Source organism: Nerophis ophidion, linkage group LG10 (genome assembly GCF_033978795.1).
Source record: "Nerophis ophidion isolate RoL-2023_Sa linkage group LG10, RoL_Noph_v1.0, whole genome shotgun sequence".
Classification (NCBI taxonomy): domain Eukaryota; kingdom Metazoa; phylum Chordata; class Actinopteri; order Syngnathiformes; family Syngnathidae; genus Nerophis; species Nerophis ophidion.
This window is the reverse complement of record NC_084620.1, coordinates 14,813,274-14,829,262: the sequence shown is the minus strand read 5'-3', so window position 1 is coordinate 14,829,262 and position 15,989 is coordinate 14,813,274. Positions and strand designations below refer to the sequence as shown.

Here is a 15,989-nt window from a genome sequence, read left to right as displayed (position 1 = left end):
TAACAACTGTTTAATAAATACAGTTTTGGTCAATTGAGTTAGTTGCGATTTCCTTCTCTGCATTAAAGTTTCAAATGAGCATATATTAATGCAGAATGAACAAGAACGTTTTAATGTAGCTACATAGAATCATTATACTGCTGTGATTATATGCATCAAGTGTTCATTCAAGGCTAATGCAAAATATTGAGAAATATATCATCAGGTTAACCCAACATTTCATATTGTTTTTTTATAAATCGTCCCATCCTTAGTTTCACATTACTTTTCTTTAAGGGGGAAATGTTTGTGGCTGCTATGAGCAGGTCGCTGTTATCACAGGTTTTGACTGTACTTTAAAATCGATAGTCAAACATCATCATTCGCGCGCAACCAGACGCACACATTAGGGCTGGGCAATATAGACCAAAACTGATATTCTGGTATTTTTAGGCCGAATGGCAATATACGGTATGAAACCGTATTTTAAACTAAACATGCAATGTGATTACTTAAAACTCAACACCACATTACGGTTAATAATGATTGTGAACGATAAGCAAAATTCCCAAAAAAGTGGAGTTCCCCTTCAATGATGAGAATGTTAAACCAGGGCTGTATGTACGGTGCGACAAATTCAGTCGCAATTGCAACTAAAAATAGACCATGCATCGTTTGAGGGTTGCATTAAGCCTTATGATAGCACCGTGTTGACACACTATGTTTGAATGCGCGTGTTACTGTGCACATTTGTTACTATGCACATTTTTGGAGTTTTGGTAAAAAAAAATATTGTTATTTAGAACATCTCATAATTATTGATGTTTTTTGTTTGTTCCTAAAATTTTTCTGTGCTACTACATTTTTTCATATAATAGCACCTGTGCTCCTCGTGAAAAAGCCAAGCGTACAGCTGTAGTTAAACGTCTCTTTGCCACGCACCTTTAAGACATAAAATGGCGGATACTTACAGTGGTCCAACAAGATCAAAACAAATGCAACGCCACAAGACAATAAGAAAACCACAACACAACTTTTAGCTAAAGCCTGATTGCAAAAGTCACAGCGAATAAAAAGGCCACAACACAACTTGAAGCTACAAAGAATGTGAAAGACACGAAACAAAACTGACAGCGAACCAAATTTTGCCAACGGCCAAAGAGTGGAAACACTGAAGAAACATGAACACAAAAGTAAAACAAAAAATAAAAATAAGCATTTATGACTGAAAAAGTCATCACACTTAACTTTTGCCACTTTGTTCATTACACCGTTTTCAACCTCCCGCCTCAGCCACTTGGTCGTTCACCAACTTGTCCGCTGTCATTTTCGTTACGCCTTTGGTTTTGTTTTGTTGTGTTTGGCTTTTTATGATAAAATCCTAAACGGCAGAAAAATACCAGACAGGCCTTTAAATTTTTAATTACCAAAAAAAAGTCATTTATTAATGGATTGTAGGAAACACCCCTCCTGGAAACTGACTCGCAGCAGCACTAGCGCTTTAGAAAAACATGGCGGCAACTATACGACCTTGCTCCATTGATTTTCCCTCTGAGTAAACAGAGCCAATCGCTTCGTTTTACTTAATTTCACTCGCTTTCACTTTCGTGGAGTCTTGGCATGCATTTAAGAGTGCAATGCTGTTATTAGATGACGACAGGTGAGGACAATTTTGGAGACGAACACATTTGTCCGACACACAAAGTATACAGCTGAGGAGAAAAACATTTTATTTTGCTGTTTCACAGGGTCCTTCATTTAGTTGCTGTGACTGAAAATTAACATGCAGCACATTTGCTTATAAAGTCTTGCCGTTTGTTTAATGGGATGGCCACTTGTCCTTTATTTAACTACTAACTTTTTCAGTGTTCCAATAATTGTCATAATTGAACAGAAGTTGTGAAGTGTCAACATGCTAAGTTGTCGGTGAGGTGTGAAGATTGTGTATTAGGTGTGAGAGGTATCATTCCTGTGCATTTTTGTAGCCAAACTGTTGTACTAAACCACATGGTGTTGTTGAAGACAAACAAAGCTTGATGATTGAACTTTATCTTTGTCTGCCAAACAGTTGTGTGTTTTATATTGATATCAAAATGTAAAATCCATGTTTTTTATATTACTTATGGATTTTGTTTTCATTTCACAAAGTTAAAACTTTAAAAACCATTCATGTGAGATAGCATTTTGTTAATGTTTAATGGTGTATAGTTAAATCCTATAAGACATTTTTCTGCTCCAACTCTTATTGGATCTGTCCCGATGCAGCATGTAAATGTACATATATTTAGTACATGTCATTGTACACAAAGTATACATAACTTAAAAAAAGACTTATCTATTAAAAATGTAAAAATAGAGATAAATGCATCATGTGATGAGAAAATGCTGACACGATGGTACTATTAATGAACAAAAAATATTTGTCTTTAAATATATGGATGACGTTTAACTATAGCCTTTTTATTTGACATGATAATTGCATGATAGCATCGCATTCACACCCTACGCCAAGACTTGTTTGACCCAACATAATGAATAACCGTGTTTTCAATATTGTGTATAATACCTAATTGTGATTATTTTGGCCATAATAGTGCATTTATATGTGTAAAACTAGGTCTCATATATGAACATTTTATGTCTTATGGCCATCAGGTGCCATCTTGCAAAATTCCTACATTTTTTATTTATTTAATTCTCATAGGGTTGTATGGTATACCAGTACTAGTATAGTATCGCGGTACTAATGAATCAATTAAGGTACTATACTCTGAAAACAAATGGTTTGCCCTTTTTTTTTTTTTTTTACAGGCACGACGGTGCGTTGTCACGACATTGCTGTTTTACAAGCAGAGGAGCATGTTCAGCAGCACACAATCACAGAGTACTAACAAGCAGACGGTGTGTTGACAGAAAGGGGAGAATGGACACATTTTGGCTTAAAAAGTAACAATAAAGGTGAAGCTATAACACTGAAACGCCCACAGGAAGAGGTGCTTTATAACATGGCTAGCTAGATAGCGGCTAATGCCCATCCGCAATCGACAGTGTTTTAGCTACTTCTAAATCACTAATCCTTGCCTTCATGGTGACGAATAGAGTGAGTTTCTTACAAGTATCATCCCTGCAGGACGAGGAATAGCTAAACATGCTTCACTACACACTGTAGGAGGATACGATAGCTCATAGGCGTCACCGCTAACAAAAGATAGTGCTCCTAAATCTAAACAAATGGTAGGGGGGAGGGGAGGTCTACACCTGAAATCCACTGTAATCATACCAAATACAAGAGCGTATCTAGTTGATACCACTATGATTACATCAATATTTATCGTCACAAAATATTTTGTTTTTAAATTCATATTATATTCACAAACTCAGGAAATATGTCCCTGGGGACATGAGAACTAAAATGATGACCAATGTATGACCCTGTAACTACTTGGTATCAGATTGATACCTAAATTTGTGGTATCATCTAAAACGAAGGTAAAGTATCCAAACAACGGAAGAAAGTGTTTATTACATTTTAATAGAAGTGTAGATAGAACATATTTAAACAGAAAATAACCAGATATTAACAGTAAATGAACAAGTAGATTAATAATATTTTTTTACAGCTTGTCCCTCATAATTTTGACAAAATAATAGAATGGGTTATGACACAATCTGTTACTGCATATCAGCAAACAAATTAGGTGCCTTAGTTTGTTTACTCACTACTAATAGACAAGTTGTCTCGTATGTTCACTATTTTAAATAAGGAGGCAATTGTTTTTCGATTGCAATAAGAAACGGATGTTTAATGTATTCTAAGATTTGTTTAGAAAAGTATCAAAAAGTATCAAAGTACATTTTGTTACCGGTACCAAAATATTGGTATCTAGACAACCCTAATTTCTTATGTACATAAGGTTCCATATTGCACAATGTTTATATTTGTTATTTTGTGTCTACCATATTACTTTGTTTATGCTTGTAGTTTTCATTTGCACATTCAATTTATTCTTGGAGGTAAGTGAAACACAGCGTTCTTGTTTACAATGTTTCTTCTACAAAACAAATAATTTTGAACATGTTTTTTTTAACACAACTTTGTTAAAAGATTCAAATAAGTACTTTCTAAGAAATGTGTGCACATTTAAAAATACCTCAATAATAACGGCGATAATTTTGGTCACAATAACCATGATAAGAAATGTTCATACCGTGACATCCCTATTTGAGATGTTTGCATTTGTTGTGGCTTTTTCTATCATGCTATAGCTGAAAGCTGTGTTGCGACTTTATGTGGGTGTGGCGTTTGCATTTGATGTGACTTATCGGCCTCCGCAGCTGTTTATTAGAAAAGTAGTAGAAAATCAAACCACTGCTCATTTAGCCTGAAAAGATTTGGTTTCACTTAATTTCTCAGGTAAACCTACTGTTAATTCAACCTAAAGAGACGTTTGTTGCACTTTTTTTTTAATTATTGAATTATTTTTATGTTGAAAAGCAACAGCAAAAGGTCACAGGTACATCTGTTAAAATATTGGTTACTGTACTTTTATTGAACATTTCTTGAATGTTTGAAATGAGGGCAGAAAACATTTCCTCTTGTGAAAATAAGATGTGAATGCATTGGCTTTTAAATTTTGTTTTCTTACTTGTTTGTATCAATCATTCATTTATACCTAAATCCCTTACAGAAGGAATATAGGAAACTTCACCTGCAGTGTCAAATATCCAGTAGTAATTTTTGACATTCGCAGTCGTTGAATCTTTTTGCTAAAAGGTTACTGAATCGATTTCAACTTAAAGAATTGTTACAGAGTGTGTCGTTCTTAAAAAAGTAATTGAATCGTACCGGCAACCACAACTTATGATTTCAATTAAATTGTTAAAATTAATCTTTACACCCTTACTGATTTTATATACTTGTACATTTTCTTTAATTTTGTAGATAGGTTTAAAAGGTGATACCTATTCACGACAAAGTTTTGTGTTATTAATGGGTATTGGCCCTGTGATGAGGTGTCGACTTGCCCAGGGTGTACCCCGCCTTCCGGCCAAATGCAGCTGAGATATGCTCCAGCAACCCCCGCAACCCCAAAAGGGACAAGTTGTAGAAAATGGATGGATGGATGCTCTGTTTTTTGGTTTAAATTTTGTTTCTTTAGTGTGACAGTTGAGCCACAGCCCGCTAATGGACACTGGGGTGCACTTTGTGGCTCTTTGTCTGGTATCGTTCTGTGTAGTACCCACCCCACAAGGGTGACAGCTATTTGCCATAGCAAATGTGTCTAGGGATGTGTGACTTTCACATTTGAACCGATACAGTAACATTTCCAGATGCCTCGGAATCGATACAGATACTCAAAAGGTACAGGTTTTCGGTACTTTTGTGTGCGCCCATCTGGTAATAAATGTAGATGTATTTATTTAGTTTAACATTTAACACTGAGCTGATAATTGTGTTAAGTTAAAGTACCGATGATTGTCTCACACACACTAGGTGTTGTGAAATGTGTCCTCTGCATTTGACCCATTCCCTCGTTCAACCCCCGGGAAACATTTTTGGTGATTTAACTCCCAAATCCGACCCTTGATGCTGAGTGTCAAGCAGGTAGGTGATGAGTCCCATATTTATAGTTTTTTGGTATGACTCGGTACATTAGCATTAAGTTGAATGTGGCAGTTTTGTCATATGTTGAGCCCTACAAGGTGTTTGTATTGTAGTTATTACACACAAGCTATTTGAATGTGACATACATTTTAGATTACCAAGGCTGTCCTTAGTAACCGATTCTGTTCATAACTTTTATGGACAGAATTTCTAGGCGCAGTCAAGGCGTTGAGGGGTTCCGGTTTGGTGGCCACGGGATTAGGTCTCTGCTTTTGCAGATGATGTGGTCCTGATGGCTTCATCTGGCCGGAAACTTCGGCTCTCACAGGATCGGTTTGCAGCCGAGTGTGAAGCGACCGGAATGAGAATCAGCACCTCCAAGTCCGAGTCCATGGTTCTCGCCCGGAAAAGGGAGGAGTGCCATTTCCGGGTTAAGGAGGAGACCCTGCCTCAAGTGGAGGAGTTCAAGTACCTAGGAGTCTTGTTCACAAGTGGGGGAAGAGTGGATCGTGAGATCAACAGGCGGATTGGTGCGGCGTCTTCAGTAATGCGGACGTTGTATCGATCCGTTGTGGGGAAGAAGGAGCTGAGCCGGAAGGCAAAGCTCTCAATTTACTGGTGGATCTACGTTCCCATCCTCACCTATGGTCATGAGCTTTGGGTCATGACCAAAAGGATAAGATCACGGGTACAAGCGGCCGAAATGAGTTTCCTCTGCCGGGGCTCTCCCTTAGAGATAGGGTGAGAAGCTCTGCCATCCGGGAGGAACTCAAAGTAAAGCCCCTGCTCCTCCACATTGAGAGGAGCCAGATGAGGTTGCTCGGGCATCTGGTCAGGATGCCACCCGAACGCCTCCTTAGGGAGGTGTTTAGGGCACGTCCAACCGGTAGGAGGCCACGGGGAAGACCCAGGACACGTTGGGAAGACTATGTCTCCCGGCTGGCCTGGGAACGCCTAGGGATTCCCCGGGAAAAGCTAGACGAAGTGGCTGAGGAGAGGGAAGTATAGGCTTCCCTGCTTAGGCTGCTGCCCCCGCGACCCGACCTCGGATAAGCGGAAGATGATGGATGGATGAATGGATACATTTTACTTCATTTTGACAACACACTTTTTATTAGCACACATTTTTTTATTTTCTGGGAACCCACTTGCAACTAATGTAGGATCATGCAACCATGGGCTGTGCCCTCGTAGTTGGGTTTGTACTGTTTGCACTGCTTAACTACACAAAGTTGATGATAATCGACCCTTAACCTTTTTTTCAAATGAAAATAGTTTTTTTTAAAAATCAATCGTTAAGCAAAATAAAACAAAATCGGAAAAATCTGATCAATTCTCATCCTTACTTGTCAGTCAACTGTAAAGCTACAGATAATATTGAGATACAATAAAGCATACTACACTCCTCTATTGACATGTGTACAAGAGCTAATGCTACATAACACGAGAAGAGGAGAAGCTATACTGAGAGTTCAAGGAAAGCTACATTGTCGCATTCTGGTAATGACTCACACATGACCAACCTCCTCCTGTACACTACAGATAATTGAAAGACAGCAATGATCTAATGACCGCATCAGGGCAAGGAGGACAACAACAAAAAAATCAGAAGCCTCTCGGGGACACACTTTGCCGCACTAAGTGGCCTTGGTGCATTCAGTCACTGTCCTGCATTTGTCGGCAGGCTTTATTTAGAAGAGTGTGGGCTCAATAATATATACTGTAAAGACAAACACTCTTAGCTTTGAAGAGCAAAATTGGCCAACAAAACAAGTATCACAAATAAGACTAAGAGAAAAATATACTCAATGTAAACATTTAAAATGTACCCTTCTGATTATAATGCCCTTTGCTATCAAAGCAAACAGGTAATAACCATGGAAAACATTCAAATAATGTAAAAATGTTTAACATGTTGAAAAATAAAAATGACTTTAAATTGGGGTGGTATATCTCGGTTGATTGAGTGGCTGTGCCAGCAACGTGAGGGTTGCAGGTTCGATCCCCGCTTCAGCCATCTTAGTCACTGCCGTTGTGTCCTTGGGCAAGACACTTTACCCACCTGCTCCCAGTAACTTAAATGTAACTTAGATATTGGGTTTCACTATGTAAAGCGCTTTGAGTCACTAGAGAAAAAGCGCTATATAAATATAAATCACTTCACTTAAATTAAAGGGGCTACATTTCCACAGATGTCGAGAGGGCGCCAACTTTCCAATGTATTTTAGACAGTATATTCAGTTTATTTTTTTTACGGTATGAAAATAATGGCAGTGTTTTAGCGTGAGGGGCGGGCGCCTGTGAGTGGAGCTTATAACAAATTTACCCGGAAGTACATTTTTGCCTTTGTAACCCATTTTGAAATAGTTCTATTTATATACAAACATTATATTGTGATCATATATGAAACCCGTTTTGGAATGGCACAATTTATTTACAAATAATATATTGTGATTATCTGCGATGAGGTGGCGACTTGGCCAGGGTGTACCCCGCCGGCCGCCCGAATGCAGCTGAGATAGGCTCAAGCGACCCCCTGCAACCCCAAAAGGGACAAGCGGTAGAAATTTGGATGGATGGATATTGTGATTTACTGTGGTACACTGAAGGCTGCAACATACTGTATATTGCGATATAGATTTGAGAACATATTGCCCATTCCTACTGGCACATTGAATGTGAATAAATTGACTCACAAAATTGTTACCATTAAAGGCCTACTGAAACCCACTACTACCCACCATGCAGTCTGATAGTTTATTTATCAATGATGAAATATTAACATTGCAACATATGCCAATACGGCCTTTTTAGTTTACTAAATTGCAATTTTAAATTTCCCGCGAGGTATCCTGTTGAAAACGTCGCAGAATGATGACGCTTATGTTGACGCTTACGTTGACGTGTTCTTGTGACATTATTGGTTGGAGTGGACATTTCAGCCCAGCACCACTCACGGCTAAAAGTCGTCTTTTCATCGCATAATTACACAGTATTTTAGACATCTGTGTTGCTGAATGTTTTGCAATTTGTTCAATTAATAATGGAGACTATAAAGAAAAATGCTCTTAGTTGAAAGCGGTGGATTGCAGCTGCCTTTAGCAACCGAAACACAGCCGGTGTGTCTTTGTTTGTTGTGAAGCTTTAACAGAGAGCGGTCAAGCGAACAGGTTTCTCTACCACATGTCAACCAATTGTGATATTAAGTCGGCTCTTACCGGAGACTTGAGTGGATTATGCGACCTCCTCCTGCAGCTGTCAAAAAGGCAGCTGTGATCTTGGCTCCTCCATTGACTTCTGTCAGAGACACTGGCGTTTACTGCAGCCCTCCGACTTTCAGGTATGACTTTGTAATCTCACTAAAACACTATTAACACAATAAGCAGATAAGGGATTTTCCAGAATTATCCTAGTAAATGTGTCTAACAACATCTGAATCGCTCCGACTGCCGCCGCCTGGAGCATTCGCCGGTTTTTTTTGTGCTTCACTCTAACTTTCCTCATCCACGAATCTTTCATCCTTGCTCAAATTAATGGGGAAATCGTCGCTTTCTCGGTCCGAATTGCTCTTGCTGCTGGTGGCTATGATTATAAACAATGTGAGGATGTGAGGAGCCCTACAACCCGTGACGTCCCGTGCACATCGTCTGCTACTTCCGGTACAGGCTAGGCTTTTTTATTAGCGACCAAAAGTTGCAAACGTTATCGTCGATGTTCTCTACTAAATCCTTTTAGCAAAAATATGGCAATATCGCGAAATGATCAAGTATGACACATAGAATGGACCTTCTTACCCCCGTTTAAATAAGAAAATCTCATTTCAGTAGGCCTTTAAAAAAAATAATAATGGATTAAATGTATATGGGGTTATTTCCGGTGACTCATAGCACGTGACACTGAGAACCTATAATTCATTCAGTCCACATTTACACTTGGTGGTGGTAAGCTAAATGTGTAGCCACAGCTGCCCTGGGCGAGGCTAACATTCATGTATTGTTAACCTAGAGTAACTGCTTAATAAATATCCAAGCCACAAAATGCTAACTTCACCTTAACTGTCACAAAATTAAGCACAAAAACAATAGCAAACTTTAACACTAATGGTATATAGGTTATACTTGTGTAGCGCTTTTCTACCTTCAAGGTACTTAAAGCACTTTGGCCCCATTCCCACACACATTGACGGTGGGAGCTGCCATGCAAGGCCCTAACCATGACCTGTCAGGAGCAAGGGAGAAGTGTCCTGCTCAAGGACACAACAGACATGACTAGGATGGTGAAAGCCAGGGAACAAGCCAGGAAACCTCAGGTCGCTGGCATGGCCACTTCACCAACCGAGCCACACCGTCCCAACTAATAGATAGGGCTGGTAAATCAATTAGGGAAAAAAAATGTAATCCCGACATTTAGAGCGTATAACCGACGTGACAATGCGGTGTCCGTTATTTCTCGACTAATACATAGTTACAGGTACATGACAGGAAGAGAGTTGTGGCATCACGTAACTGCTGCCAGAAAAATAAAGAATGGGATAATCATGCATTAGGGATTTAGGAGTAGAGATAGTCGAGTACAATATCCTAAAAATCACATATAAAGCACATACTGTCGAACATTTCTACGTAACATTTAAAAATGATTTGTAAAAATAAAGTAATTATAGTCTAAGAGAAACTGAGATGTAGTTTTAAACTAAACTATGCATTTCAAAAGGAACAAACTTAACTGTGGAAACAAAATGTGAAACAGTCTGTATTTAAATAAATGTGAAAATCATGATGAAAAGATGATTTTGAGGACAATTTTATTTTGTTGCATATCGTGAAGTGTAGCCTTTTAAATTGAAAAAAAAACTTAAGTCGTGTGAGTAGGGGGCAGATGTTAAAATTATACTTGCTGCTCCTTTCCAATTCATGATTTACTTTGTTGTTTGCTTTAATGATAAAAATAAAAAAAATAATGAATAGAAATGTAACGATAAACGGTAATAAATGCGGTATAAATAGCGACAATTAGTATTACTGTTTTAAATGCAAATAATGGTAAAACCATGATGATAAACTGAACTTTGAAAAACAAACAGATTGACAGGCACCAACTCGCTAACATAACTGCTAACACGAGAATAAAATAAATCATTATCCATTAAGAAACAACATTCCCCAATCCAAACTTGTATTAAAAAAAATATACAGTACTTTCTGAACAACTAAGTTATTCAATTGTGCAAATTGAACCTACGAACGGTGTTTGAGTCTTCAACGGAGGTATTTTTACGATGCTTTCAAGGACCGCTGAAACGAGTAGGACACAACAGCTGCCAGATAGATTTTATTTGTTACGCACTTTTTATTTAAATAAATGTTAACCAATATTTAAAATAAAGTTTGTTATAACAAAAGATAATACTTACCCTAAAACATTATCAAGTAAAGCATAAGAAACAACAGAAAATGGTGTGTTTATCTACAGTGCGTCTATTTTAGTTATTGTTTAAAAAAAAAAAAAAAAAAGACTGTCAAAAGATTTGTGTGTATAAGTACTTTAGCACATTCAACAACACTGCTATAATGAAGATTAATATAAGGGTCACGATAACTGTGATATGACATTTTTATATTGTTACATTCCTATGATGGAGTAACTGAAATCGAGGTAGATGGTTAAATTAATCATGATTTTGATATTTACCATAATCGCCGCCCCATCAATGAAATATATACTACTGCACAGCCAAACCCTGTATAGTGACCACTCAAAGGAAACTGCTAAAGTGCCCACTATATAAAGGATAGGAGCAACTTAATCCAACAGGAAGCACAAGGGATGAGATGTTCTTAATGGCGATGCGTGGTTGAGACAGCAAGGGAGAGTGCTCGTTGGTGCAGTACGATATAAATATACACGCCAACCTAAGTGTAATATGTTGGCCAATGCCCACACTATATGTGAACATCCGTAATAAGTTTACATAGACTTCAAGAGTGTAATCGATAATTGCTGGTATTCAGAATGGTTAAACTTTAATACTATGGAAGAAAGCAATTCATAAATAGATAACACTTCATATAGAAAGTTTATCCTAAAAAGAGTAAACAAATGGCAAGTTTGACTACATCTACCAACTCATCATTGCAGCAAATTTTGATAAGCGGCCACACTACGTAGTAAAAAAAAAAAAAAAAATTAAAACAAATTCTGGGACGTTAAGTAAGTGGTCACATTAAACAGGTAACCAATAGACAAGGTTTACAGCCCTACTTTTACCCAAGGGGGATAACTGTAGTGCTATTGGTAGCTTTGAGAGTATGTACAACTCTGCATCAATTCAACTCAAATTTCTACCCAACACTACAATACTGGAAAAGGCTGCTAAAATTAAAAAACAAAACAGAATAACCATTCCTTCTTTATAGGCAGTAATGAATATAATCCACTTTAAACTCAAATTCCAAATCAATCGGTTCGCTTGACTAAACAGAAACATCTGCATTTGTGACAAGAAAATACAGCAAAAACACAATCAACTCCATGTTTATTTTAAAACACTAGGACAATTTTGTGAAACTAATTTAGTTTAAAAACACTTGTGCATCTGAAGTGAATTAATTATATTAAACAAAATAAAAACAATTCTAAATTAGTGAGAACATTACATTTCTACAAATAAGCCATAATGTACACACCACTCTTTAAATACACCTAACTTGCGCACATAAATATGAATATTAACATACATAAATGCCTAGTGGGTCAACTTGCAAAACCATGTAGGAAAAAAATCACACACAAAAAACGTCTACATAAAACAAACAAACATTCGATCGTAATATTTATGGTGTGTTTACAGACAGCAATACTGAACATCAATAGAACGAATGTGGGGACTGTCGTTAGCTTAATGAGCAACATCTGTTTCACACCAAACAAGCAATCAGTGACAAAAATGCATTGAAAGAGCAAACATCTTTATACACAGCAGAACTTTTATTTGCAAACCTAAGCGTTGTTTAGGGGAATTGAATATGATTCTGGCACATTGCAAGTGATTTATTTTTCACCCAAAAGGTATTTAAAATAATACTGCAAAAAAACTAAAATATTAAATTGTCAAGCCACAGAGTGCCCCACACTTTCTAAATGCCAATACGTTGTGCACAACATATTTCATTACAATTGTGTATTAATGTTGTAAGCACAATTCCAATGGTGCGCAATTTGCAAAATGCGCAATCGCATTTTGCTAATTTAATTTCAAATCAAAGCAAATCAAATGTTTATTGGATTCATCACTCTACAGTGTACATCCACGACAGAACTACTGACTATACTACCACAACTTGGTTTACTACTGTATTTATAAAATATAATAATGTAAGGTTACCTGGAACTTGAAATAGGCCACCCGGCCTGAAACCACACTTGGTAGTAGTTTAGTCAGTAGTTTAGTCGTGGATGTACACTGTATAGTGATGAATCCAATAAACATTTGATTTGATTTGATTTGACATTAAATTTGCAAAATGCGGTTGCGCATTTTGCGAGCCATTGGTATTGTGCTTACAACATTAACAAAAGCTAGCCAACAATTTAAAGTTAGAGTACCAATGACTCTCACACACACACACACACACACACACACACACACACACTAAGTGCGGTGAAATGAACCCCTGCATTTGCCCCATCCCCTTGGCCAACCCAAGGGAGGTGAGGGGAGCAGTGAGCAACAGCGGTGGCCGCGCCCAGTAATCATTTTGCTGATTTAACCCCCCAAATTCCAACCCTCGAGGGAGGTAATGGGTCCCGTTTTTATAGTTTTTGGTATGACTCAGCCGGGGTTTGAACTCACGACCTACCGCTCCACAAGGCCACTGAGCAGGTGTAATATATAAAGGTAATACTAAGACCAGATATACACATTCAACACAGTTTGTTAAAAAGAGTAATGCTTTGAAAACAACTTCAAAGGGTGATTCCAGTGAATTAACCAACGAGCAACATCAGTGTCGTACAGAAGTATGCATGAACACAGTAACTTAAACAAATCAAAGCATTTACCGTGTTTCTTTGAATTGCCGCAGGGCATATAGTATGTGCCTGCCTTGAATTACTGCTGGGTCAAACTCGCTTCCCAAAATAATTAGTGCATGCTTAGCATTCCCGCCTGGTCAAACTCGTGACGTCACTCGTGACACTTATGAATTGATTAACGTGGACCCGGACTTAAACAAGTTCAAAAACTTATTCTGGTGTTACCATTTAGTGGTCAACTGTACGGAATATGTACTGAACTGTGCAATCTACTAATACAAGTATCAATCAATCAATCCCCTGTAATCATTTTCAAAATGGAGGAGGCTGATTTCAATACCGGTAATTTGAAATCACAAAGGGAAGAAGATTAAGAGCTATTCAGTAGGATTTAAGGTCCAAGCTTACATTAAACTCAATTTTTTACTGCATACCTTTGTTAAGTGCCGGAGTGAGAAGAGGTTTTAAAATAATTAGCACATGCTTACTTTTACCGCAAGCCTTTGGTAAGCGCAGGAGTGAGAAGAGGTTTTAAATTAATTAGCGCCCGGGCGGCAATTCAGGGAAATACGGTATTTGCAAACTACCACCATTTACAGCCTCGTGTGTGCTCCTTGCGCATGCGCTGTTGGGGACACTAGCCAAAATGATCGTAAGCAGAGTTGTGTTTCAAACCTCCACGAAGACGTGGCGGGCTCATGTATTACATGCACGCCAAACATATGTTGGGTGGAATAAATATTTAGTGGATTAATTAAGACAGTGGTTACGGAAATTGCAGCGCACATTTCCAAGCTAGCAAGCGGCATGTGGAAGTGAGGCGAACTTTTGGGTGTAGCCTCACTCCGCCGTGTTTTATCCTTTGAAAAAAAAACAATTGGACATTACACTTAATGGCGTCTTACCTTTTGAGGTGTTTAAGCAGGTGGTTTAGAGTCTGCTCACGTCAAACTTCTTCGTAAATGAAAGGGGGTGGTTTAGGGGGGCGTCGGCGTGGTCGCAGGCGAGCTCATGTAAACTAATCAGAGGTCTCTGCCAATCAGAGAGCGCGCTGCGGCTAATCCAGGAAATGAATTAATTATCCGATTGGCTGCAGGTGTCGTCCATGAACGCAATGGGCTCAACATGGCGACATGAAGCCACCATACAACACTATTTTTCTAGAATGCAATGCGCCAAGTTGCTGCATATGAATGTGTCATTGAAATTAAACAGGCAGGGCAATGTACAAAATCATACACTTGGGTAAAAGCGACAGAGGGCATCACAAGAAGACACAAAAAACGCAACACTAGAAGATAATACGAAACCTAACATTTCACTGGAATATATTAAAAGCAAAGCATTATATCCTGATAATATTCTCTCAAATTTAGTGGCATTACTCAAAACGCTTGCAAACTACACAAACCATGCAAATAATTTGGAAAAGGGTCCACTCAACTTGCAGCAAAACAATCACGTCGGAGGGAACGTGAACGCCTCATTACATGCACCATCATCAACTTCACTAGCGACAATGTGACAAATGTTTAAAAACGAACAAAACAAAAAAACATCTTACCGTTCTTTTTAATTCAACTCCTTAGATCTTGCAATGAAAATAAGTCAAAAGATCTGCTTTTTTTTTTTTTTTTTGGTCAACATAAAACGCAAAACGATAGAAAATGAGAAGGAACTGAAATATTTATTAAATCAAACAACACACACTTCCTTTCAGTATGGAACAAAAGAAGGAGAAATGGCTAGGAGTAAAGGGGAGATAAGGGTACAAGGTGGGGACAACAGAAGAAATATATTTAAAAAAAAAAATAAAAAAAGGAACCAAATAATGTATAATTAAAAAAAAAAAAAGGAAGACGCCCTCGGTTGTTGCCTGTCTCGCGCTTTACAGGCGGGCCACAAAAACAGGCGACATCACTGAGTGCAAAGCGGAAAAGAAAAGCGACGCACTGAAGGAGCCTTGGTTTTTAAAAAGGAATATAGTTCCAGCCGGCGAATATAAACGGAGCCGAATCACAGCCTCTTTCAGTCCCCTTCCAGCCATAACGCGGATGTATACAACAAAGGCGCTCCAGAAGACGACTCCTCACGCCACGGTCCTTCAAGCAAGAATTAAGTCCCGCCCATGTGTTTGGAAACGCCTCTTTTTTTTTTACAACCGGGGATTTTTTTTGTAAGTATTTTTTTAAAAACATTTTTCAGAAGAGCAGTGTGTTGTGACAAAAATGAAAAGAGAGGGGATTCAGTCATAAAAAGGAGTGCTGCCACAAAAGATTTCAGTAATGCTGACAGATACTTCAGCAAAGGTGCTCCTTTTTCTGTTTTTGTTTTTTGTTCTTGCAGCACCTATTTAAAAAAAAAAATCCTA

At 38.1% G+C, this 15,989-nt stretch overlaps 1 protein-coding gene across 11 annotated transcripts in view; it reads right to left on the bottom strand.

The window, feature by feature from the left end:
- Window positions 1-15,718, bottom strand: part of elavl2 (ELAV like neuron-specific RNA binding protein 2) — a 119,967-nt gene extending 104,249 nt beyond the window's left edge. For 3 of the 11 annotated variants that reach the window (XM_061912567.1, XM_061912573.1, XM_061912566.1), the window contains exon 1: window positions 15,183-15,718. The gene's annotated coding sequence lies outside the window, so the exon portion shown is untranslated. Of the gene's footprint in view, window positions 1-14,052; window positions 14,123-14,523; window positions 15,143-15,182 lie in introns of those variants that run through there. The other 8 variants (XM_061912574.1, XM_061912576.1, XM_061912571.1 and 5 more) reach the window with 8 other exon arrangements.
- Window positions 15,719-15,989: the final 271 nt, after the last annotated feature.